Raw genomic sequence first — 25,235 nt, forward strand, 5'->3', positions numbered from 1 at the left:
CATCCTCTCCACTCCATTCTCACTACAAAAGCCTTAGTTCAAGTTCATTTTTTTCATGCAGAAACATCGCGACCTTTCTGTTTACGATCTTCATCCCTACCTCCTCCAAATTATAACTAATATCCTTCTTCATCTTAACCTTGACACCACCTTCTTGTGTTTAAATCCTTTCAACTCACCACTTCAGGGAAAGAATTTGGCTTCAGAGAAGGGCTCACAAGGCCCTCTTGACCTGGCCCCTAAGCCCAGACTCAAGCCTCCTTTCTCATTCCCCACTCCCCACTTAGCCTTGCCAATCTTGCTGTCCTGTACTACTCAGTGTGGACATCTCCATCCTGGAACCTCACCTCCAACCCACGGAGTCGGGATCTGGGACCTCACCTCCACCCCACAGAGTAAGGTCCTGGGACCTCACCTCCATCCCACAGAGTCGGGACCTGGGACCTCACCTCCACCCCACAGAGTCGGGTCATGTCCCATAGCACCCTGTGCTTACCTCACGCGGATGCTGCCATGTTCCTATGATTTCCTGTTTGAAATGTGTCTGCCCCCACTCCTCCCCACTGCCACCCTCTCCACACACACGTGAATCTCCTGGGGGACAAGCACACCCAGTGCTTAGCACAGGGCTCAGCACATGCTGGAGATGAATGAGTCACTATTGAACAACACAGATTTAGACACGTGAAGGTGCCCTGCCCTTTGGGTAAAGTGCTCCTCAGACTGTCTCGCCACATAGTGAAACTTGACCATAAAAATTATCTTCCAGGCCAGGCGTGGTGGCTCACACCTGTAATCCCTGCACTTTGGGAGGCTGAGGTGGGCAGATCACCTGAGGTCAGGAGTTCGAGATCTGTGGGCGGCAAGCCACCTAGGTGCCAAGGCAAAAGACCAAGGGCACGAGCTGTTTCAGTATAATAAAATATATAAAACAACAAGAATTATACTGGATCTAGATCATAGACATGATTATATATGAATATCATTAATCATTAGTTTGTAGCAATTACTCTTTATTCCAATATTATAAGAATCTTCACTCTATAATCATAACCTAGGAAAAACCAGGCCATATAGAGATAGGAGCTGAGGGGACACAGTGAGAAGTGACCAGAAGACAAGAGTGCGAGCCTTCTGTTACGCCCGGACAGGGCCACCAGAGGGCTCCTTGGTCTAGTGGTAATGCCAGCGCCTTGGAAGACACCCGTTGCCAAGCGGACCGTGGTCTAGCGGTAGTGTCAGTGCCAAGGGGAAACACCCGCTACTTAGCAGACCTGGAAAGGGAGTCTCCCTTTCCCCGGGGAAGTTTAGAGAAGACTCTACTCCTCCACCTCTTGTGGAGGGCCTGACATCAGTCAGGCTTGCCCGCAGTTATCTGGAGGCCTAACCATCTCCCTGTGATGCTGTGCTTCATTGGCCATGCTCCTAGTCTGCTTTCATGTTCCATCCTGTACACCTGGCTCTGCCTTTTAGATAGCAGTAGCAAAATTAGTGAAAGTACTAGAAGTCTCTGATATGCAGAAATAATGGCGTAAGCTGTCCTCTCTCTCTCCCTCTCTCTCTCTGCCTTGGCTGCCAGGCAGGGAAGGGCCCCCTGTCCAGTGGACACGTGACTCATGTGACCTTGTCAATCATTGGAGATGACTCACACTCCTTATCCTGCCCCTTTTGCCTTGTATCCAATAAATAACAGCGCAGCCTTGCATTCAGGGCCACTACCAGTCTCCGCGTCTTGGTGGTAGTGGTCCCCCGGGCCCAGCTGTCTTTTCTTTTATCTCTTTGTCTTGTGTCTTTATTTTTGCAATCTCTCGTCTCCGCACACAGGGAGAAAAACCCACTGACCCTGTGGGGCTGGACCCTACAGAGATCAGCCTGACCAACATGGAGAAACCCTGTCTCTACTAAAAATACAAAATTAGCCGGGTGTGGTGGTGCATGCCTGTAATCCCAGGTACTTGGGAGGCTGAGAAAGGAGAATCACTTGAACCCAGGAAGCAGAGGTTGGGGTAAGCCAAGATCGCATCATTGCACTCCAGCCTGGTCAACAAGAGCGAAACTCTGTCTCAAAAAAAAAAAAAATTCTCTTCCAACAAATTCCTTTTGATAAGAAGTTTAGCTTTTGTCAAAACATAATTTAGAAATATAGGTGATGCTTATGGGAGTGTTTTACAAAGAAGTCATCGCTGTGAACCCAGTTAGGCAACGGTCACCCTCTGGTATGGCACATATTGTGCTCTCTCCTCCAACAGTAAAAGCTCTTTGATAATATTAGGAGCAACTGGGAGTGAATTTGAAAGAATGAGGTTATTCTGAAGGGAGGGGGGAAAAGTAGACCATTGTTTTTCTTCAGAATTGGAGACAATCTTCAATGCCAGGGGTGCCAGCATCTGCGGGACACCCATGTGAGCAGCAGAACTGGCTGGGCTTGCAGCACAGGCTCCTGCCACCTGCAGCTCCCACTTCACCTGCTCAGCATCTCCTGGGATTTACACTTTGGGAAGACTGCCTGCCTGCACCACTCTCCTGCCCGCGAGATAAGCTCACAAAGGGTCCCCTTCCCCACAGTGCAATGCAAAGGCTGCACTCTTGCAGTTTGACTTCCTGCCCCAAGTAGTTCAAGAGTGTGAAGTCATCCAAATGCCTTGGACAAGCTGGCACCAGAAATATGAACCACAGGAACACACATAGATAAGATACTCCTTCAACTGCTGCTCAGCAGTTACATTTGCTGATCTGCAGGACATGGGAGGGTTGTCTTTGACTTTTCTGGAGCGGGAGTCAGCACAGTGTTTCTAGAAGGCCTAGATACTGAATATGTTGGGCTTTACATGCTCTACAGTTTCTGTGGCAACAACTCAGCTCTGTTGTCCTAGCACAAACGTAGCTATAGACAATATGTAAATGCATGGGTATGGCTGTGTTCCAATAAAACTTTATGGACAAAAATAGGTGGCCGACTGGATTAGGCTTGGTGGGTAGTGTAGGGGGAGGTTTGACAACCGCTGTCCTAGAGTCTAACAACTTAAATAACATTTCATTTTCTTAAAGTTGAATATATATTTAAAACTGTGAAGCTCTCATATTGGTGCAAGTGGTACACCCAAATGTGTTTCTATAAGGAATATAAATTGAGGTACAGTTTTTGGTTGTAGTCATCAAAATTTTAAATACACATAGCCTTTGACCAGCTGTTCTAAGAATATATAGTGCAGAATACTCACAGGTATATACCAAGATATATGTAAAAAGATGTTTACTGTAAAAATACAAAAACAAAACTGGAGGGTTTTTTAAAACAGTCTGAATTTGATGATCATGCAAACACGAAATAATTAAAAATTTCTCAGATCTCTGATTTTCCCAACTGTGCTATGCTGAATCTTCCTTCCCTACATCATGCTATCTTGTTACTTTCAGTTACTAAAATCTAATCTAGTTTAAAACATCCAGTTTCTCATCTAAAAATTGTATCTCCTTCACTCTCCTACCTGTGCCAACCAAAGCTGTGCTTCAGGGAATTTGGGATAGGAAGGGTTCTCCCATTCCTCCTCTTACCCCAGGATTCTGATCTGTGAAAAGGGCCTGGGTGGGAGGGTGAGGTGGAAGCTGGAGAGAGGCCTGGATCATTCTCTCACTCCTCTTCCCAGCCTGAACTCTGGGAGCCCCTCCCTCTGTTGGAAACTTGTAGGAGTTCCTTGAGGGCCTGTGGGGCCTCCCCACTGTACACTTCACTGATACAGGAGGACCGGCTTCATTCCACATCTTCCTTTTGTCCTCAGCTCCTGGCACTGCCTCTGGCTGGGGACTTCTCACCTTGGGAGGCATCTTAGTTTGGACGGCTTCCATAGCAAAGTATCGCACACAGTAACTTCACCAACAGAAATTTACTCACTCACAATTCTGGAGGTTGGAAGTCTGAGATCAAGACGTCATCAGGGTTGGTTTCTTCTGAGGCCTCTCTCCTAGACTTGAAGATGGCCATCTTCTCTCTCTCTTTTCACAGTCATCCCTCTGTGTGTGTGCATGTCCTAATCTCTTTTCCTCATAAAGACACCAATCCTACTGGATTAGGGCCTACCCTAATGAATTCATTTTAAAGAAACCATCTCCAAATAGAAGACAGGACTTCAACATATATGGATTTGGAGAGACACAATTCAGTGCATAACAGGTGGGATATTACAAAGTGACTCAAATCTACTACTGTCCATGGGGTCACTGCACCCACAGAACACCTATACCACCTTGTCCCTCCACACAGTGATCACACTGTGTACAAGATCACACACAGTACAAGGTCACACCACCACCACCCTCTCACAAATGTTCTTTTCTTTTTCTCTTTTTCTTTGAGATGAAGTTTCACTCTTGTCACCCAGGCTGGAGTGCAGTGGCGTGATCTCGGCTCACTGCAACCTCCGCCTCCTGGGTTCAAGTGATTCTCCTGCCTCAGCCTCCTGAGTAGCTGGGATCACAGCTGCGTGCCACCACACCCAGCTAATTTTTGTATTTTTAGTAGAGACAAGTTTTCACCATGTTGCCCAGGCTGGTCTCGAACTCCTGACCTCAGGTGATCCACCCACGTTAGCCTCCCAAAGTGCTGGGGTTACAGGCATGAGCCGCCATGCCCAGCCTCGAATGTTCTTTTCATTGGCTCAGGCAGGATCAGGGCAGATCCACAGTCCAGTCTAAGCTGACTTCCAACTGGGCGTGAGATGCCAGTCTTCCTTGTGGAAGGAATTCCAACTCTTTACCCAGGACTCTTCTGGGGCAACCCTCACTTGGCTTTGGAGGAGCAGAAAGGGATGCACCCCAGTACTCCTAACAAGGCAATGACTTCATAATTCCCTCACTCCTCCCCAGTCTTCTGCTCACAGGGAATGGGTTGAGTTTGGTAAATCTGAGTCACCTTTTAAGAAGCCTTCAGGGAAGCATCTACCCCAACTGCCAAGAGCTTGCCCTCTCTCTCTTTGGGATAAAAAGTACTTTGCACCACTTTGCCCTCAGCCTTGGACCCTAGTTGTTCATTCAGTGACTTAACAAATCTTCGGGGAGGAGCCAAGATGGCCGAATAGCAACAGCTCCAGTCTACAGCTCCCAGCGTGAGCGACACAGAAGATGGGTGATTTCTGCATTTCCATCTGAGGTACCGGGTTCATCTCACTAGGGAGTGCCAGACAGTGGGCGCAGGTCAGTGGGTGCGCGCACCGTGCACGAGCCGAAGCAGGGCGAGGTATTGCCTCACTTGGGAAGCGTGAGGGGTCAGGGAGTTCCCTTTCTGAGTCAACGAAAGGGGTGACGGACGGCAACTGGAAAATTGGGTCATTCCCTCCCGACTACTGCGCTTTTCCGACGGGCTTAAAAAACGGCGCAACACGAGATTATATCCCGCACCTGGCTCAGGGTCCTATGCCCACAGAGTCTGGCTGATTGCTAGCACAGCAGTCTGAGATCAAACTGCAAGGCCGCAGCGAGGCTGGGGGAGGGGCGCCCACCATTGCCCAGGCTTGATTAGGTAAACAAAGCAGCCGGGAAGCTCTAACTGGGCGGAGCCTACCACAGCTCAAGGAGGCCTGCCTGCCTCTGTAGGCTCCATCTCTGGGGGCAGGGCACAGACAAACAAAAAGACAGCAGTAACCTCTGCAGACTTAAATGTCCCTGTCTGACAGCTTTGAAGAGAGCAGTGGTTCTCCCAGCATGCAGCTGGAGATCTGAGAACAGGCAGACTGCCTCCTCAAGTGGGTCCCTGACCCCTGACCCCCGAGCAGCCTAACTGGGAGGCACCCCCCAGCAGGGGCACACTGACACCTCACACGGCAGGGTACTCCAACAGACCTGCAGCTGAGGGTCCTCTCTGTTAGAAGGAAAACTAACAAACAGAAAGGACATCCACACCAAAAACCCATCTGTACATCACCATCATCAAAGACCAAAAGTAGATAAAACCACAAAGATGGGGAAAAAACAGAACAGAAAAACTGGAAACTCTAAAAAGCAGAGCACCTCTCCTCCTCCAAAGGAACATAGTTCCTCACCAGCAACGGAACAAAGCTGGATGGAGAATGACTTTGACGAGCTGAGAGAAGAAGGCTTCAGACGATCAAATTACTCTGAGCTACGGGAGGACATTCAAACCACAGGGAAAGATGTTGAAAACTTTGAAAAAAATTTAGAAGAATGTATAACTAGAATAACCAATACAGAGAAGTGCTTAAAGGAGCTGATGGAGCTGAAAACCAAGGCTCGAGAACTACGTGAAGAATGCAGAAGCCTCAGGAGCCAATGTGATCAACTGGAAGAAAGGGTATCAGCGATGGAAGATGAAATGAATGAAATGAAGCGAGAAGGGAAGTCTAGAGAAAAAAGAATTTAAAAAAATGAGCAAAGCCTCCAAGAAATATGGGACTATGTGAAAAGACCAAATCTACGTCTGATTGGTTTACCTGAAAGTGATGGGGAGAATGGAACCAAGTTGGAAAACACTCTGCAGGATATTATCCAGGAGAACTTCCCCAATCTAGCAAGGCAGGCCAACGTTCAGATTCAGGAAATACAGAGAACGCCACAAAGATACTCCTCGAGAAGAGCAACTCCAAGACACATAATTGTCAGATTCACCAAAGTTGAAATGAAGGAAAAAATGTTAAGGGCAGCCAGAGAGAAAGGTCGGGTTACCCTCAAAGGGAAGCCCATCAGACTAACAGCGGATCTCTCAGCAGAAACCCTACAAGCCAGAAGAGAGTGGGGGCCAATATTCAACATTCTTAAAGAAAAGAATTTTCAACCCAGAATTTCATATCCAGCCAAACTAAGCTTCATAAGGGAAGGAGAAATAAAATACTTTACAGACAAGCAAATGCTGAGAGATTTTGTCACCACCAGGCCTGCCTTACAAGAGCTCCTGAAGGAAGCAATAAACATGGAAAGGAACAACCGGTACCAGCCGCTGCAAAATCATGCCAAAATGTAAAGACCATCAAGACTAGGAAGAAACTGCATCAACTAACGAGCAAAATAACCAGTTAACATCATAATGACAGGATCAAATTCACACATAACAATATTAACTTTAAATGTAAATGGACTAAATGCTCCAATTAAAAGACACAGACTGGCAAATTGGATAAAGAGTCAAGACCCATCAGTGTGCTGTATTCAGGAAACCCATCTCACGTGCAGAGACACATGTAGGCTCAAAATAAAAGGATGGAGGAAGATCTACCAAGCCAATGGAAAACAAAAAAAGGCAGGGGTTGCAATCCTAGTCTCTGATAAAACAGACTTTAAACCAACAAAGATCAAAAGAGACAAAGAAGGCCATTACATAATGGTAAAGGGATCAATTCAACAAGAAGAGCTAACTATCCTAAATATATATGCACCCAATACAGGAGCACCAAGATTCATAAAGCAAGTCCTGAGTGACCTACAAAGAGACTTAGACTCCCACACATTAATAATGGGAGACTTTAACACCCCACTGTCAACATTAGACAGATCAACGAGACAGAAAGTCAACAAGGATACCCAGGAATTGAACTCAGCTCTGCACCAAGCGGACCTAATAGACATCTACAGAACTCTCCACCCCAAATCAACAGAATATACATTTTTTTCAGCACCACACCACACCTATTCAAAAATTGACCACATACTGGGAAGTAAAGCTCTCCTCAGCAAATGTAAAAGAACAGAGATTATAACAAACTATCTCTCAGACCACAGTGCAATCAAACTAGAACTCAGGATTAAGAATCTCACTCAAAACCGCTCAACTACATGGAAACTGAACAACCTGCTCCTGAATGACTACTGAGTACATAACAAAATGAAGGCAGAAATAAAGATGTTCTTTGAAACCAACGAGAACAAAGACACAACATACCAGAATCTCTGGGACACATTCAAAGCAGTGTGTAGAGGGAAATTTATAGCACTAAATGCCCACAAGAGAAAGCAGGAAAGATCCAAAATTGACACCCTAACATCACAATTAAAAGAACTAGAAAAGCAAGAGCAAACACATTCAAAAGCTAGCAGAAGGCAAGAAATAACTAAAATCAGAGCAGAACTGAAGGAAATAGAGATACAAAAAACCCTTCAAAAAATTAATGAATCTAGGAGCTGGTTTTTTGAAAGGATCAACAAAATTGATAGACCGCTAGCAAGACTAATAAAGAAAAAAAGAGAGAAGAATCAAATAGACGCAATAAAAAATGATAAAGGGGATATCACCACCAATCCCACAGAAATACAAACTACCATCAGGGAATACTACAAACACCTCTACGCAAATAAACTAGAAAATCTAGAAGAAATGGATAAATTCCTCGACACATACACTCTCCCAAGACTAAACCAGGAAGAAGTTGAATCTCTGAATAGACCAATAACAGGAGCTGAAATTGTGGCAATAATCAATAGCTTACCAACCAAAAAGAGTCCAGGACCAGATGGATTCACAGCCGAATTCTACCAGAGGTACAAGGAGGAACTGGTACCATTCCTTCTGAAACTATTCCAATCAATAGAAAAAGAGGGAATCCTCCCTAACTCATTTTATGAGGCCAGCATCATTCTGATACCAAAGCCAGGCAGAGACACAACAAAAAAAGAGAATTTTAGACCAATATCTTTGATGAACATTGATGCAAAAATCCTCAATAAAATACTGGCAAAATGAATCCAGCAGCACATCAAAAAGCTTATCCACCATGATCAAGTAGGCTTCATCCCTGGGATGCAAGGCTGGTTCAATATATGCAAATCAATAAATGTAATCCAGCATATAAACAGAACCAAAGACAAAAACCACATGATTATCTCAATAGATGCAGAAAAAGCCTTTGACAAAATTCAACAACGCTTCATGCTAAAAACTCTCAATAAATTAGGTATTGATGGGACGTATTTCAAAATAATAAGAGCTATCTATGACAAACCCACAGCCAATATCATACTGAATGGGCAAAAACTGGAAGCATTCCCTTTGAAAACTGGCACAAGACAGGGATGCCCTCTCTCACCACTTCTATTCAACATAGTGTTGGAAGTTCTGGCCAGGGCAATTAGTCAGGAGAAGGAAATAAAGGGCATTCAATTAGGAAAAGAGGAAGTCAAATTGTCCCTGTTTGCAGACGACATGATTGTATATCTAGAAAACCCCATTGTCTCAGCCCAAAATCTCCTTAAGCTGATAAGCAACTTCAGCAAAGTCTCAGGATACAAAATCAATGTACAAAAATCAGAAGCATTCTTATACACCAACAACAGACAAACAGAGAGCCAAATCATGAGTGAACTCCCATTCACAATTGCTTCAAAGAGAATAAAATAACTAGGAATCCAACTTACAAGGGATGTGAAGGACCTCTTCAAGGAGAACTACAAACCACTGCTCAAGGAAATAAAAGAGGATACAAACAAATGGAAGAACATTCCATGCTCATCGGTAGGAAGAATCAATATCGTGAAAATGGCCATACTGCCCAAGGTAATTTACAGATTCAATGCCATCCCCATCAAGCTACCAATGACTTTCTTCACAGAATTGGAAAAAACTACTTTAAAGTTCATATGGAACCAAAAAACTATGCAGCCATAAAAATGATGAGTTCATGTCCTTTGTAGGGACATGGATGAAATTGGAAATCATCATTCTCAGTAAACTATTGCAAGAACAAAAAACCAAACACCGCATATTCTCACTCATAGGTGGGAACTGAACAATGAGATCACATGGACACAGGAAGGGGAATATCACACTCTGGGGACTGTTGTGGGGTGGGGGGAGCGGGGAGGGATAGCATCGGGAGATATACCTAATGCTAGATGACGAGTTAGTGGGTGCAGCGCACCAGCATGGCACATGTATACATATGTAACTAACCTGCACAATGTGCACATGTACCCTAAAACTTAAAGTATAATTAAAAAAAACAAAAAAACAAAAACAAAAAAACCCAAAAAACCAAAAAAACTAATAGCCAATATTTTTAATAAATTAAAATTACATGAACAGTTGACAAGAAACAGAATTATGCAAGTACTCTAAATCAAGCTTGTTTAACCTGCGGCCCCAGATGGCTTTGAATGTGGCCCGATATGAATTTGTAAACTTTGTGAAAACATTAAAAAAAAAAAAAATCTTCCACTCAAAATTTTTTTTTTTTTTACAAAAATGTAAGTGCTAATCTAAATGCCTATCAGTAAGGGAATGATTAAATATAGCATGAAACACATTATGTTATATCAATGTAAAAAAAAGTCTAAATGTATTGACATAGAATGGTATTTAAGACGTATCTAATAAAAACTCAAGTTACAAAATGGTACATTTAGAATGATACTATTTCCATAAAATTATATACATTTATATGCATTTTTAGATATGGATAATATCTAGGAAGAATACATTGTTAATAGCAGTTACCTACATGGAGTAGGTACAGGGGCGAAAGGAATTCCTACATTTGATTCATTTACTTTTCTGTGTTTCAATTTTTAAAATATGAACATGTGGCAACATTTTCAAATAAAAGGTAATTTGAAAATATTAAGATTCTATGCACTTCTAGGAATTTTGGGCAAATTCAAGTTAATGTTAGAAAAAAAGAAGTGCTTAGTAAGTAGTAATTTCAGTTGTTTATCAGTAGCAATATTACAATGTCACATCCACTGCCACATAATCGGGGCTCCTGACATTTTCCAAAATAAAGTGTAGGAAGCAGCAGAAATAGCAAAGCACATGAGCTGAAATGTTAGCATTGAAAAAGAAAGCCAGAAAAACCCGGGCTCAGATTAATCCATCATTATGGAGGTCCTGCTGTTCCCACTGTCCACATGTCTATTATATTTATTCATCTTCACAAATATTTTCTGAAGGTCCGATCTGTGCAAACAGTGGGTATTTTAAAATAAATAAGACACACCTGCTTCTCATGGCTGTTGCTGTATATAGCCTGGCTGATTCATCTTTTGCAATAGGTTGATTTCAATGTATCTAATTCTATCCTTGCGTTGCAGTCTGTTTTCCAATATCTGCAGTCTGTTTTCCAATTCAATAGTTTCTCTTTTGCAATGGTCTTTTCACTTTGGTTTCTTTTACTGTTGCTTTGTCTATTTTGTTAGATTTACTTTTTTTTTTTTCAGTTTTGGATTTTTAAAATTATTTGCTTAAAAAAATTCATTATTTTATTTATGTTCTTGTCCTTAAAGAAAAAAGAAACTCTTTGATTTTCACATAGTATTTCTCTGACTTCGAAAGCCTTTATACTTTTAAAATTAGCATCGTTTTTGATAGGATCCCTTTAAGGCATTGTTTTCCGTTCCTGTTTCACAGGTGAGGAAAATGAGGCAGAGAATGAAACATTTCCATCTGGATGACCAAACCATCAGCTCCTAAAGGGCCGCAGAGGCTGAGAGCGCTGCTGGCAGCCGGCCCTCTGTGGACATTTGCTGAATAAACAGAAGATATGTGCACCAGTGTTCGGTCCTTTGGGTGATACCAACCCATTTTTATTTTCTGGATTTCCTTCCTGATGGGTCCATTGTTCCTCATTTTCCTCTAGCATTAAATTCCTTTATCTTTTCATTCCCACACAGTCGCTGCCTGTGGTTGAAAATTGAGTCACCTCTCAGGCCCCAGTGACTTTCCTGGAGAAGTCCAGGAAGCAGGCCTGCTGCAAGATCCGGACAAATTCCTGGAATCCATTCCCCGAGGTCAGCATATGAGCTCAAACCTGGGACTGACCGGGGCAGACCTAAGAAGGAACACTCCCCCAACACCCCACGAGGATTTGCACTCGAGTGTTCCAAACCATCCTGGGGCGAACGGGACACAGTGGGGAACAACTGGTCATATCTTTACGCCAGCGTTTGCCAGAGCCTGCGCCCAGAGAACCAGCTCCACAGATCTATGCCAAAAGGCTCTATGCCAATTAAGTTTGTGAAGCATCATATATTATATTCTCTGGGGATTGGCCGGGCATGGTGGCTCATGCCTGTAATCCCAGCACTTTGAGAAGCTGAGGTCAGGAGTTTGAGACCAGCCTGGCCAACACGGCAAAACCCCATCTCTACTAAAAGTACAAAAATTAGCCAGATGTGGTGGTGGGCGCCTTTAATCCCAGCTACTCAGGAGGCTGAGACAGGAGAATCGCCTGAACCCGGGAGTGGAGGTTGCAGTGAGCTGAGATGGTGCCACTGCACTCCAGCCTGGGAGACAAGAGCGAGACTCCATCAAAAAAAAAAAAAAAAAAAAAGGAAGGAGAAAGGGAAAGGAGGGACGAAGGGAGGAAAAAAGGAAAAGAAAAAAAGAAAAAATGAAAAGAAGAAAAGATTTCTTGGTCAAAATGAGACATACAAAACCAAACATTTCTAGAGGACATCTCAGAGTCTGTAACAGACTCTTGGGCATTATAAAGACCTTCCCTGGCCGGGCACGGCGGCCTACGCCTATCATCCCAGCACTTTAGGAGGCCGAGATGGGTGGATGACGAGGTCAGGAGATAGAGACCATCCTGGCTAACACGGTGAAACCTCGCCTCTACTAAAAATACAAAAAATTAGCCGGGCGTGGTGGTGGGCGCCTGTAGTCCCAGCTACTCGGGAGGCTGAGGCAGGAGAATGGCGTGAACCCGGGAGGTGGAGCTTGCAGTGAGCCGAGATGGTGCCACTGCACTCCAGCCTGGGCGACAAAGTGAGACTCCGTCTCAAAAAATAAATAAATAAATAAAAATAAATAAATAAAGTCCTTCCTTCCTTCGAGAAGCACAGGTCTGAGACATAACCCCAAGAGATATGTGGGCCTCTATGGACAGCTAGGACTGCATCTAACAAGAATCTAGTAAATGCAGCCTGAACTGCTCTGTGGTATTTTTATTCCAGAAAGCCTCAAGACTCAGGAGTCAGGCTGCCTGCACTTGAATCTTGGCTCTGACCTTTTAAAATGTGCAACCTTATACGAGTTACAGAATTTCTATATGCCTCAGTTTCCTTATCTGTAAAATGCAAAAAGTAACACTACTTACTTAGAAAGTTGTTGTAAGGATTAAATGAGTTGATTTAGGTAGGGATAGGGAACACTGCCTTGCCAATCATGACTGATGACATATAAGGATTAGATATTGCTGTTATCATCATTTCAGTAATTTTGTTAAAAATTAAATACAATAGTGGTTTTCAAAACCAAGTGACCTGGATTCCAATGGAATTTTTTGAAAAAATAGGAAAATCATTCTAAAATTTATTTGAAATTTCAAGGGACCTCAAATAGCCAAAACAATCTTGAAAAAGAATAAAGCTGGAAGTCTTACACCTCCTAATTTTAAAACTAATTACAAAGCTACAGTAATCAAAACAGTATAGTACTGGCATAAACACTGATATAGCTGAGCACCGTGGCTCACTCCTGTAATCCCAAGTACTATAGGAAGGCTGAGATAGAAGGATTGCTTGAGCCCAGGAGTTTGAAGCTGCAGTGAGCTATGATTGTATCATGTCACTGCACCCCAGCCTGGATGAGTCTCTAAAATAAATAAATAAAAAGACAGATATATAGACTAGTGGAATAGAATAGAGTCCAGAAATAAACCTATGCCTATATTGTCAAATGATCTTTGATAAGGTTGCTGAGACCATTTAATGGGGAAATTATTCAACAAATGATGCTGGGAAAACAAGATATCCACATGTAAAAGAATGAAGTTGGACCCTCACCTTATGCAATATACCAAAATTGCTCAAAATGGATTAGCGATAAAAATATAAGACCCAAAATAGAAACTTCTAGCATAAAACATAGAAGAAAAACTTCATGACATTGGATTTGACAATATTCCTTGGATATGACACCAAAAGCGTAGGCAACAAAAGAAAAAATAGATGGGACAACATGAAACTTAAAACCTTCTGTGCATCAAAGGATGCAATCAAGAGTGAAAGGCAACCTATGGAATGAGAGAAAACATTTGCAAGTCATATATCTGATAAGGAGTTAATATCTAGAATATATAAAGAACTCCTGAAACCCAACAACAAAAATGTACATAACCTGATTAAAAAATGGGCAAAAGAAATGGGCAAAGACATTTCTCCAAAGATGATATGCAAATGGCCAACAAGCATATGAAAAGATGCTCCACATCACTAATCATTAGAAAAATGCAAATCAAAACTACAATGATATATCACTTCATACTCATTAGGATGGCTACTGTTAAAAAAAACAAACAAAAGACAAACAAAAAACCAAAAACCAGAAAATAACAAGTGTTGGTGAGGATACAGAGAAATTGGAACACTTGTGCACTGTTGGTGGGAATATAAAATGATGCAGCCTCTTTTAAAAACAGGATGGTGGATCCTCAAATCGATTAAAAATAGAATTACCATATGATTTAGCAATCCCACTTCTTGTTATAAGTCCAAAAGAATTTAAAGTAGGATCTCAAAGAGATATTCGCACAACCACATTCATAGCAGTTATAGGCATAATGACCAATAGGTGGAAGCAACTCACGCGCCCATTAATGGAAGAATGGAAGTATTAGTCCATTTTCATACTGCTACAAAGAACTACCTGAGACTGGGTAATTTATTAAAAAGAGAGGTTTAATTGACTCAGAGTTCTGCATGGCTGGGGAGGCCTCAGGAAACTTACAATCACGACTGAAAGCAAAGGGAAAGCAAGGCACATCTTACATGGCAATAGAAGAGAGAGAGCAAAGGGGGAAGTGGCACACTTTCAAACAAGCGGATCTCGTGAGAACTCACTCATTATCATGAGAACAGCAGCAGGAAGTCTGCCCTCAGGGTCCAATCACCTCCCACCAGGCACCTCCCCCAACACATGGAGATTATAATTCAAGATGAGATTCAGGTAGGGACACAGAGCCAAACCATATCAATGGATAAAGAAAATGTGGTATATGCATACACGAAATATTATTCAGTCTTAAAAAGGAAGAAAATCCAGTCACAGGCTATAATATGAATGAACTTTGAGGACATCACGCTAAATGAAATCAGCCAGTCACATAAGCGAGTCACACATGAAAAAACAAAAAACCATTACTGTATGATTCCACTATCTGAAGTATCTAAAGCAGTGACATTCATAGAAACAGAAAGTAGAATGGTGGTTGCCAGGGGCCGGGGAGATGGGGAAATGTTGTTTAATGGGTATTGAGTTTTAGTTTTAAGAAATGAAAATGTTCTGGAGATCTAGGCGTGGCAATGTGAATGTACCTACCATAACTGAACTGTACACTTAACAATGGTTAAGACGGTAAATTTTACGTTATGTGTTTCTTACCACAATTAAAAAAAAAAAAAAAAAGCAGGTGCCCTGGGAAAGGGTACAAGATAGGTTTTTCTAAGCTCACAAAACCACCTTTGGATCATAAATCTGAAGGTGGACAGCCTGACAGGGACACTTAGAGCTGTGGGATCTGTCTGTGAAGATCTCGACTGTGTGGGTGCCCACCCAGGTGCACTACAGCTTGATGTCCTGGGACAGCTGATGCTTCCACCACTGCTTCAATTTAGGCATCATTTTTACCCCTGAACCACCAGAAAGGTGCTCTTCAACTGCTTCCACAAGGAGCTATATCCTATCAGCCTGTGGAAATAAATCATCTCAGAATGTCACATAAAACACTTGTAAAAGGATCCCAGATTTATGTCAAAAACTCCTTTCAGGGAATTCTTATCAGCTAGAGGTTATTAAAAAAAACTGGCAATTAAATCTAATCTAGTCAGGGTGTATCTTTTTAAAGACACAGTGTCACCTTGAAATTTTAAGTAAAGTCCAAATAGTTTATTTTTAAGATAAGCTGATATTTTAAAGATGTACTTTAAATACATTAGGAGGAACTCTGAGAGTCATGGGAAGTGGCAAAGGCAGAGGAGGTGACAAAATGAGACCTCCCTGGAGACCAGAATTAGCAGGAGACAGTGAAGGCGATAAAAATGTTAGGAGAGAGAAGAGATTTGGCTCTTGATCTTAGCCAGAAGCCCCTCAGTAGACGGAGTGATTTAGACTTTAAAAGAGGCTTTATTTTCTCAGAGATATTAATAAAAAAACTTTTAAAAAGTCTTATTCATTATAAAAACATAGTTTGCTTATAGAAAACTTACTATATATTTTATATATAAAAACAGAATTATATATGATAGAAAATATAAAGGAAAAATATTCCTAAATTTTGCCACTATGGATGATCACTATTAACTTTTTTTTTTTTTTTTTTGAGTCAGAGTTTCACTCTTGTTGCCCAGGCTAGAGTGCAGTGGCGTGATCTCGGCCCACAACAACCTTCGCCTCCTGGGTTCAAGCTATTCTCCTACCTCAGCCTCCCAAGTAGCTGGGATTACAGGTATGCGCCACCCCGCCCGACTAATTTTTTGTATTTTTAGTAGAGATGGAGTTTCTCCATGTCCATGGTGGTCAGGCTGGTCTTGAACTCCTGACCTCAGGTGATCTGCCTGCTTTAGCCTCCCAAAGTGCTGGGATTACGGGTGTGAGCCACTGTGCCCAGCCCCACTATTAATTTTTTATTTTACTTATTGATACACAATAGATGTACATATTTTGGGGAGTACATGTGATAATTTAATACATTAATATAATTTGTAAAGATCAAATCAGCATCACTTGGGATGGCTATCACTTGAAATATTTGTCTATTCTTTATGCTAAAAAATATTCAAATTTTTCTTTTAACTATTTTAAAAATATATAATAGATTACTCTAAACTATAGTCACTCTAATGATCTGGCAAAAACTAGGGCTTAGTTCTTCTACCAAACTGTACTTTTGTACCTTTTAATTGACCTCTCTTCATCTTCTCCTGACCATTAACTTTTTTAGTGTATTCAGATGTAATAGCCCAGTGTCCTCCCCAGACTCTTTCTTCTTTTGATAACAGCACCTCTATTCCCCTTTGGGGAATAATTTCTGCATCACACTAAGTCCCTGGGTTTGAGGGATGAAGGTAATTTCCTTTCCCATCAGAGACAGGCAACTGACCCAGGACTGACCAATCAGCAGAGTCCCCGCCCCTGCCACAGTGATTGGTTCCACGAATAAGCATGTGACACCAGTTCTTCCAAGGAGACTCAACCCAGATTTTGCTGAAACCTCTGGGAAAAAGAAAGCCTTTCTCTGGGGATTGCAGTTGACTGTAATGTAAACCTGAGGGCCTATGGAGAAAGGAACCCATTGTATTAAGAAACAGAGACAATGAGTGAAGGAAAAAAAATGGGTAAACATTGACTGCGTGGTTGGAGCTTTCTTATTCACTTCTTCCTAGAGCCAGATTAGTTCTTAGGTTTTCATAATATGAGCCAATTAATATTCTTTTTAACCTAAGCAGGGTAAGTTGAATTTTTGTCACCCATCACCCAAAATGACCTCACTGATAAAACAGATTGGGAAAAATATGTATGTTCTCAGGAAGCTTACATGTGGTATATTCTTGGTTATAGAGACAGGGTTAACTCCCATATAAAGGAAGTGCCAGGGTCATGAACCCTGAAATTAGGCACACCTTCATATATTTGTTGGATGAATGCATTTCGTTTATCACTCCTCTAATCCTGAATGCAAATGAAAGAATATCATAGAATATCATATGGGGAGGGGACAGGCCCTGAAACCTGATGCTAACATATATGTGCATGTATCTATATCTATATATATATATATTTATGCCCCATAAATATGTATTTATGTACCCATAAATTATATTTGTGTATGTATATATACATATATACACATATGTATTTGCATACCCCATGAATATTTTTTGTGTGTATACATAAAATATATATAGTATACATTATATGTACATATTATATATATACACACATATATACACACACACGAATATATATTGATGGGATACAATGTGATGTTTTGACATATATTTACACTATAGAATGATTAGATTAAGAAAATTGACAAATCCATCACCTCACATACTTACGTTTTTTGTGGTGAAAACATTTAAAATCTACATTTTTAGTAATTTTGAAATATACAATGCATGATTATTTATTATAGTCACCACTCTGCAACAGATCACTAAAGTTTATTCTTCAGATCTAACTGAAATTTTGTACCCTTTGATCAATCACTCCCCTTTCCTTCATCCGCCTTCCAGCCTCTGGCAACCACCATTCTACTCTACATCTATGAGTCCGAGGCCCCTTTTTGAAAAAGCTGCTTGGGTTTGCCTGGCCTGCTAGTTTGTCTCCCAGCATGGTTTCTCAGAGACAAGTCAAAGGGAGCAGGGAGAGGAGGAGGAGTCAGCTGCAGACTCAACCCCAGGGCAGCTCCAGAGTCCCTGTGCTCCCTTCCTGTCTCAGTCTCATTTCCTCCACTTTCCCAATGGTTGGGGTCTAACAGATCTAAGTGAGCTACCTCTTCGCAGTGGCAAAATTCCAGGTTAACTTAGGGTTTCAATATTCTTTGAGGATTCTGGACTTCCTTAGATATCCAGCATAAAGCTGATGGACTTCTTCAGGTCCCTTCATACTCATTGTCCCACAAGAAATTTCTCCTTAGCCTTTCACACCAGTTTAAGAAAAACAATGCTCACAAACAGGGAGGCAATCTACCCTGGTGGGGGTCAATGGGACTCACTCCACTTCTGCCTCTTATTTATTTATTTTTGAGATGGAGTCTCGCTCTGTTGCCCAGGCTGGAGTGCAGTGGCACAATCTCAGCTCACTGAAACCTCCACCTCCCGAGTTCAAGCAATTCTTCTGCGTCAGTCTTCCGAGTAGCTGGGATTACAGGAGTGCACCACCATGCCTGGCTAATTTTTCTATTTTTAGTAGAGACGGGGTTTCACCATGTTGGTCAGGCTGGTCTTGAACTCCTGACCTCAAGTGATGCACCCTGCTCCGCCTCCCAAAGTGCTGGGATTACAGGCATGAGCCACCGCGCCCGGCCACTTCTGCCTCTTATTAACCACGTAACTGTGCTAAAATTACTGACTTCTCTTAAGACTCAGCTTCCTTATCCGCAAAATGGGAATGAGAGGACAGATTTCAAAGAGATAATGAGTAAAGTGCTTGGCAAAAGTTCTATTATATGATTACATCTAATATTACTATTATATTATTAGAAGATGCTGGGTTACACTTAGCCTTCTATATTCACTCTGAGTCTCCAAGGAGGTTATGGATCCCCTGAAGGGATGCAGAGACTCATCACTGAAGTACAATAAACGGTTTATGGGGTTGGGGGCCTGTCACCAATCACAGGACCATCAGGAATTCCTGGCACATATGCTGTCACATTCCTAGGGTATCTATTATGGGAGGAACTGCATTCTCCAAGATTCTTATGTTGAAGTCTTAACCCTTAGTACCTCAAGGTGTGTGTTTGGAAATGGGGTTTTCGCAGAAGTAATTAAGTGAAAATGAGGTCATTCGGGTGGGCCGTAGTTCAATATGAATGGCATCCTTATAGCAAGAGGAAATTTGGACACAAACACACACAGAGGGAAGACCGGAAGACCAGAAGACATGGGGAGAAGACAGCCATATGCAAGCTAAGGAGAGAGAGGCCTCAGAAGAAACCAATTCTAGCAATACCTTGATCTCAGATTTCCACAACTGTGAGAAAATAAATGTCTACCGTTTAAGCCACCTCATCTTTGGTACTTTGTTATAGCAGCCCTAGCAAACCAATAAAGTATCAGATCTTCACCGGTATATCCAGTGTCAAGGAGGAGACTCTTGACTCTGGAAGGAGTATATCAGTCCTTTCATTCATCTTCTCTGCTAGAAAGCCCTTCTATGGCTGCCTGACAGATCTCCAGGGAGAGAGAGAAACCTAAGTTAGGCCCCTCGACACTGGGAGAAAGAGGCCATCCCGCTTACTTACATGTATCCTGCTGCACAGTATAATCACATTCTATGAAGCTAATTATAAGACTTGATTAATTTCATACCCTCCTGAGGGATACATTCAGTAATCATACGGCTCTGCCAACCTCTTGGGGAGAACTGATTCATTTAACCATCTCTTTTTCATTTCTGTGTCTTCATTGTATAAATGTAAACAGATATTCAGGGAAGAAAATGTGCTTATGCTTTTAAATAATTGTTGTTCACAGAGTTATAGCATTACATGAGATTCCATGACTCTCTCTTATACATCACTCACATTTTTGGGTTACCAGGTCCCTGCTGATAGATGAAAGTACTGGAAAATAAACATAACAGCTCAATACCAGCTATATACTCATCCAGCTAATGGCAAGCACATAAAAAAACTTGGTGAGACACTCATCATAGGAAATCCAATCTCTGTCTTTATTGCAAAGACAGGAGCTCTTTTGTTTTTATTTTTATTTTTTTGAGACAGGTTCTCACTCTGTCACCCAGGCAGGAGTGCCGTGGCATGAACACGGCTCACTGCAGCCGTGACTTCCCAGGCTCAAGTGATCCTCTCACCACAGTCTCCAAGTAGTTGGGACCACAGCCATCCACCACCATGCCTGGCTGTTTTAAAAAAATTTTTGGTAGAGTCAGGGTCTGACTGTGTTGTCCAGGCTGGTCTTGAACTTCTGGTCTCAAGAGATCCTCTCACTTTGTCTCCAGAGTAGATGGGACCACAGGTATGTGCCACCATGTCCAGCTAAGTTTTTAAAAAAAGTTTTTTGGTAGAGATGGTGTCTCACTATGTTGCCTAGGCTGGTCTCAAACTCTTGGCCTCAGGAGATCCTCCCATCTTCGCCTCCTGAGTAAGTGGGACCACAGGTGTGAGCCACCACAACTGGCTAAGGCATTTTTTTGCAATTTTTTTCATAGAGATGGGGTCTCACTGTGTTGCCCAGCCTGGGGTCAAACTCCTGGCCTCGAGTGATCCTCCCACCTTGGCCTCCCAAAGTGTCAGGACTACAGGCATGAGCCACTGCACCCAGCCCAGCCATGAGCCTTGATTACATCTGAACTTAGTCTAATGTACAAGGAAAACTTCCCCATGGCCAGCCCAGGAATGAGGCTCAACTCCATCCCACACTTGCTTTCTTTCAATGATCTCTACTGACCTTTCTATAGATAAACAGTCTCTAGCTCTCCTTTCATCTCCATTTTACCTGTGTCCTCCTTACCCACCTCATGCTCAGCTGCTCTCTTGGGATCACACTATGTTGGTTTCACTCCTATTTTATTTTAGGAAGAACTATTTTTAGAACATCCAATTTCATCAACCTTTCCTGGATATTTCTGGGAACTGGATATAGAAAAATATAATTGTTAAGGGGTAACACTGGTGGGCAATGGTGGCTTTATGAATGGGACTTTCATCTTGGGTTTGAGCAGCACTAAATCCTGCTTTTCAGGGCAATATTGAAAGCATGTGTTTGGTTTTCAATTTTTGGATTGGAAGGGATATTGAATGCTCTCTCTCTCCAGGTAAAACCATATCAAGATTGTTCTAGTAATCTGCCTAGGGTTTCCAAAGCAGATTGCCACAAGCTTTGACAGTTGTGGCTGCTTTCTGATACTCACTGTTTGTTTCTCAGGCCATTCATTCCGGTAGGAGTTCAACAAACATTTGAGTCCTAGAGCCATATGGAAAGTGTTAGCGTGGGGGGAGGCTGTATTACAAAAAGAATGGATCAGAGACACATTCTGCTCTCAGAGAATTTAAAATCTAGGAGGATAAAGAGGAAAAGACACATACAGGTTCACACAAAACAGCACAGGAGGGGCTAAAAGACATGAGAGTCCTGCACGAATTTCAGAGACAGCAGCAGTTCCTCCAGATGCGGGGGTAGAGTAGAGCAATCTAGAAGCCTCCAATAAAAGGTGGTATCTGGCCCGTTGGTAAGCCAGGGAGGCAATGAGGATAGATTATATCTGAACTCTCCTGTTCTTTTTCTTCCCACTTTCTCCTCAGTTCCTGAGCCCACAATCAAGACTCATTCTGTTCTTGCAACCTATGAGTCAGAATCTCCTTGGAGCTTGTCACAGACAACATTTGGCCTCACCCCTGCCCTGAAGCTGGGTGTTCTCTTTCTATAGCAACTGCCCAGGAGGTAAGAGCCTGACCAGAGGAAAACGTCACCATCCTCTTCACACCCCATCCCAATAGGTACACCTCAGTAGATACAGAGGTCTGCAGACCTGCCCTCTTGGCAACAAAGAAAGTGTAGTCATAGAGACCATTGTCCAACACCAGGACCATGACCTAAGGCTGATGAATCAGATGTGGTTTTTCACTTGCAGCAAGTGTTGCTGCCCAAGTCGGCTCTGTCTTGTTCCATTGAGGAGAGAGTTTTGTGCTTTCTTTGCTTGCTTATATGAACTTATATCAAGTAACTCACCAAGGCTGCAGGTTCTCAGACACGAAGAATGAAATGATGACCTTTCACAGGGCTTGCCAATTATTCTGTGGGCACCTCCCCAGTAGGTTCTCATCTTCCTCAATTTTCATGCCCTCTAGCTTTCTTCTGTGTCTGCAGTTCTAAAACTACCTCCCTTCTTTCCATCCCAGGAACAGTTCCAGCCTTGATTATGTCTCAGGTGGATTGCCACTTCCCATCTGCCCTCCCATTTCTCTTGCATCATTGCCAGTCTATTGCAATCACAATACCCAGCTCAAGAAACATCAGCTTTCCATTGCTGACAAAAAACATTGAATACAGACTTCCTTGTTGCAGCCTTGGGGGCTCTTAACCATTTAGAATAATCCATCCTTAGCTTCTCCAGCTGCTCTACCTTTTAGGCAAAATGAGATTCTCTTAAGTCTCCCAACTCCAACCGATAGCTCTCCTGACTCCATAGCTGGGTTTATTATATTCCCTCCAGCTGCAGTGTTCCTTCTCCCAACCTATTGAAATCTACCTCATCCATGAATCCTGTGGTAGCCACTCTACAACAAAGGAAATGAAGCAACACTTTCTGACCTTTAAGCATCCAGAGCCCCACCGTTGTGTAATCTCTTATGGAATTGATTTCACTCTGTCCTTCACAGCCATTTGTTTTACTCTCTCCTCCCCACCCTAGAGTGAGGAGAGACTGCACCTTAGTTACCTTTGTATCATATGCATTTCTTAGGGATAGCATCCTGTTAATAATAAACACTCAAGTTCTGACAGTAGAGTTGTTTCATTTTCCCCAAATGCATATGAGTCTAAGCGTTGTAAATGAATTAGGAAATGCCACCTTATCCTAAAAATAGAAGAGTGGTAGATTTATTTTTAAGCCACGAAAAATGTTAATGCATGGACTAGATTTCTTTTCTTTTTTTGAGACAGATTCTTGCTCTGTCACCCAGGCTGGAGTGCAGTGGCATGATCATAGCTCACTGCAGCCTCAACCTCCTGGGCTCAAGGCATCCTCCTGCCTCAGCCTCCCAAGCAGCTGGAACTACAGGTGCATGCCACCACATTCAGCTAATTTTAAAATTTTCTATAGAGACAGGGTCTCTATAGAGACCAGCTCAGGCTGGTCTCAAACTTCTGGTCTCAAGTGATCCTCCTGCCTCAGCCTCCCAAAGTGCTGGGATTGCAGCCACGAGATACCGCACCAAGATTTTTTTCTCAAAGGCCCTGGGATGACAGGAAGTAGCACAAGGTCCAGAGCTAAGACCCCTGAGTTCTGATCCCAGCCAAGCCACTGACTGGGTGATCTTAAGACAATCACTCACTCTAACTAGGACTCATTTTCTGCCTGTAAACTCAAGAAGTGAATCCAAATGAATTCTAAAATTTAGTTCAGCTTCTATTACTTTAGCAGTTGAATTTCAGGATTCAAGAACAATACAAGGAATCAAACAACTATCAAAATAGCAGGCAAATAGGCAGCTATCAGAACAAGATAGAGCCAACTTTGGCAACAGCCCTCTAAGGAAAAGAGTGCTCAAATGAAGGGCATCTACTCCAGCTTCTTCTCCAATGCCCCTCTTATGGGGCCAGAAGTTTCAGACTAGCCTGAGCAACATAGTGATAAACCTATCCACAAGCACCTCATGATTCCTGCCAGGATTAATCCAGAAGGAGCCATGTTCTTTGTCAACCTGGCAGACAAGATACCAGCGGACAGAATCTGTCCTTCTCTACTTTTCCTTCTGCCCTTTCTCGCCCCTTCTTCCTTCCCCCAACTACCAATTACCCTTAACTTGGATTGGTAAGGAATTGAGAAACCATCCCAGATACAAATACTACTCTGGCAGGAACTTGGTTCATGTAAAGCCTCTGCCTGCAAAATCTTGACAATAGCAAACAGAGGGCAAGCAATTCCAGGATAGTTAAGTAGGAAAAAAATCAGCTTTTATTTGCTGTAGATAAACCTAAGCTTTTGCACTGTAACCTATATCAGGTACCTGAACCTATGTGCAAACCCTACACCTTGTCCTCTAGCTAGAAAGGGTGAAGTTAAAAACTCAAGAAAGTACTGTGATCTCTTATTGAAGAGATAATCTTCCCAGGAGTACAAAGCCACTCCAGATTGAGAAACCAAGTGGAATGTAAATAGAAGTTCACTGGGATGTACCAAAGAGAGCACTAACCATTGGGGAAAAAAAGTTAATTTGACTTCTTGTTAATAGGAAGGAGAATCTGGCTCACTATCCTCAAGTATCTATGAGGCATTAAACCTTATTTAGGACATAAAGGGTAACTTTGCATTACAAAGCTACATCTCACAGGGATGTTTAGGTGCTGCTGACTTCCAATGACAATAACCTCATCTTGTTGTTCTGAGTTGGGGAACAAGGTCCACACCATTTTAGAGTACTGAGCTTTCGGTACCCTAAAAATGTTTAATTTGCCCATAGAGACATTTCCATAAAAGCCATTTTGTTTTATTTTACCTCCCAGATAAGAAGTTTCTCTTAGCAATTAAGAGCAATTCCATGGGTCATTTTTTTTGATTGCCAGGCATCGTAATCTAATTATTCCAGATTTTACATTCCGTGCATATTATCTGTTATGATTCTAAGAAAACTTTCATCAGATGAAGATTTTGGAATAGACTCACGCAGGAGCCGCTCCCATTTTCTCTACAGGAGGGGCGCAGGGCAGCCATCTGGCTGTAAGTGGTCCTGGAAGCTGCACTCACATAGCAGCTTACATAAGATCAAACCATGTCAACAGTTCACATCAAAGAGGGGGCAGTGGATGGAGATTATGCCCCCTTTCCCTTTCATCCACATGGCCAGTACCCTGATCTCTGACAGAGTCACACTTTAAATCACTTCTGCTAGGTA

The 25,235-nt window shown here is 42.4% G+C and overlaps 1 protein-coding gene across 9 annotated transcripts in view; it reads right to left on the minus strand.

Annotated features, from left to right (window-relative positions):
* PRUNE2 (prune homolog 2 with BCH domain) overlaps window positions 1-25,235 on the minus strand; it is a 292,041-nt gene that overhangs the window by 53,526 nt on the left and 213,280 nt on the right. The gene's annotated exons all lie outside the window — the stretch shown is intronic.

This window comes from Gorilla gorilla, chromosome 13 (genome assembly GCF_029281585.2).
Source record: "Gorilla gorilla gorilla isolate KB3781 chromosome 13, NHGRI_mGorGor1-v2.1_pri, whole genome shotgun sequence".
In the NCBI taxonomy this organism is placed as follows: Eukaryota; Metazoa; Chordata; class Mammalia; order Primates; family Hominidae; genus Gorilla; species Gorilla gorilla.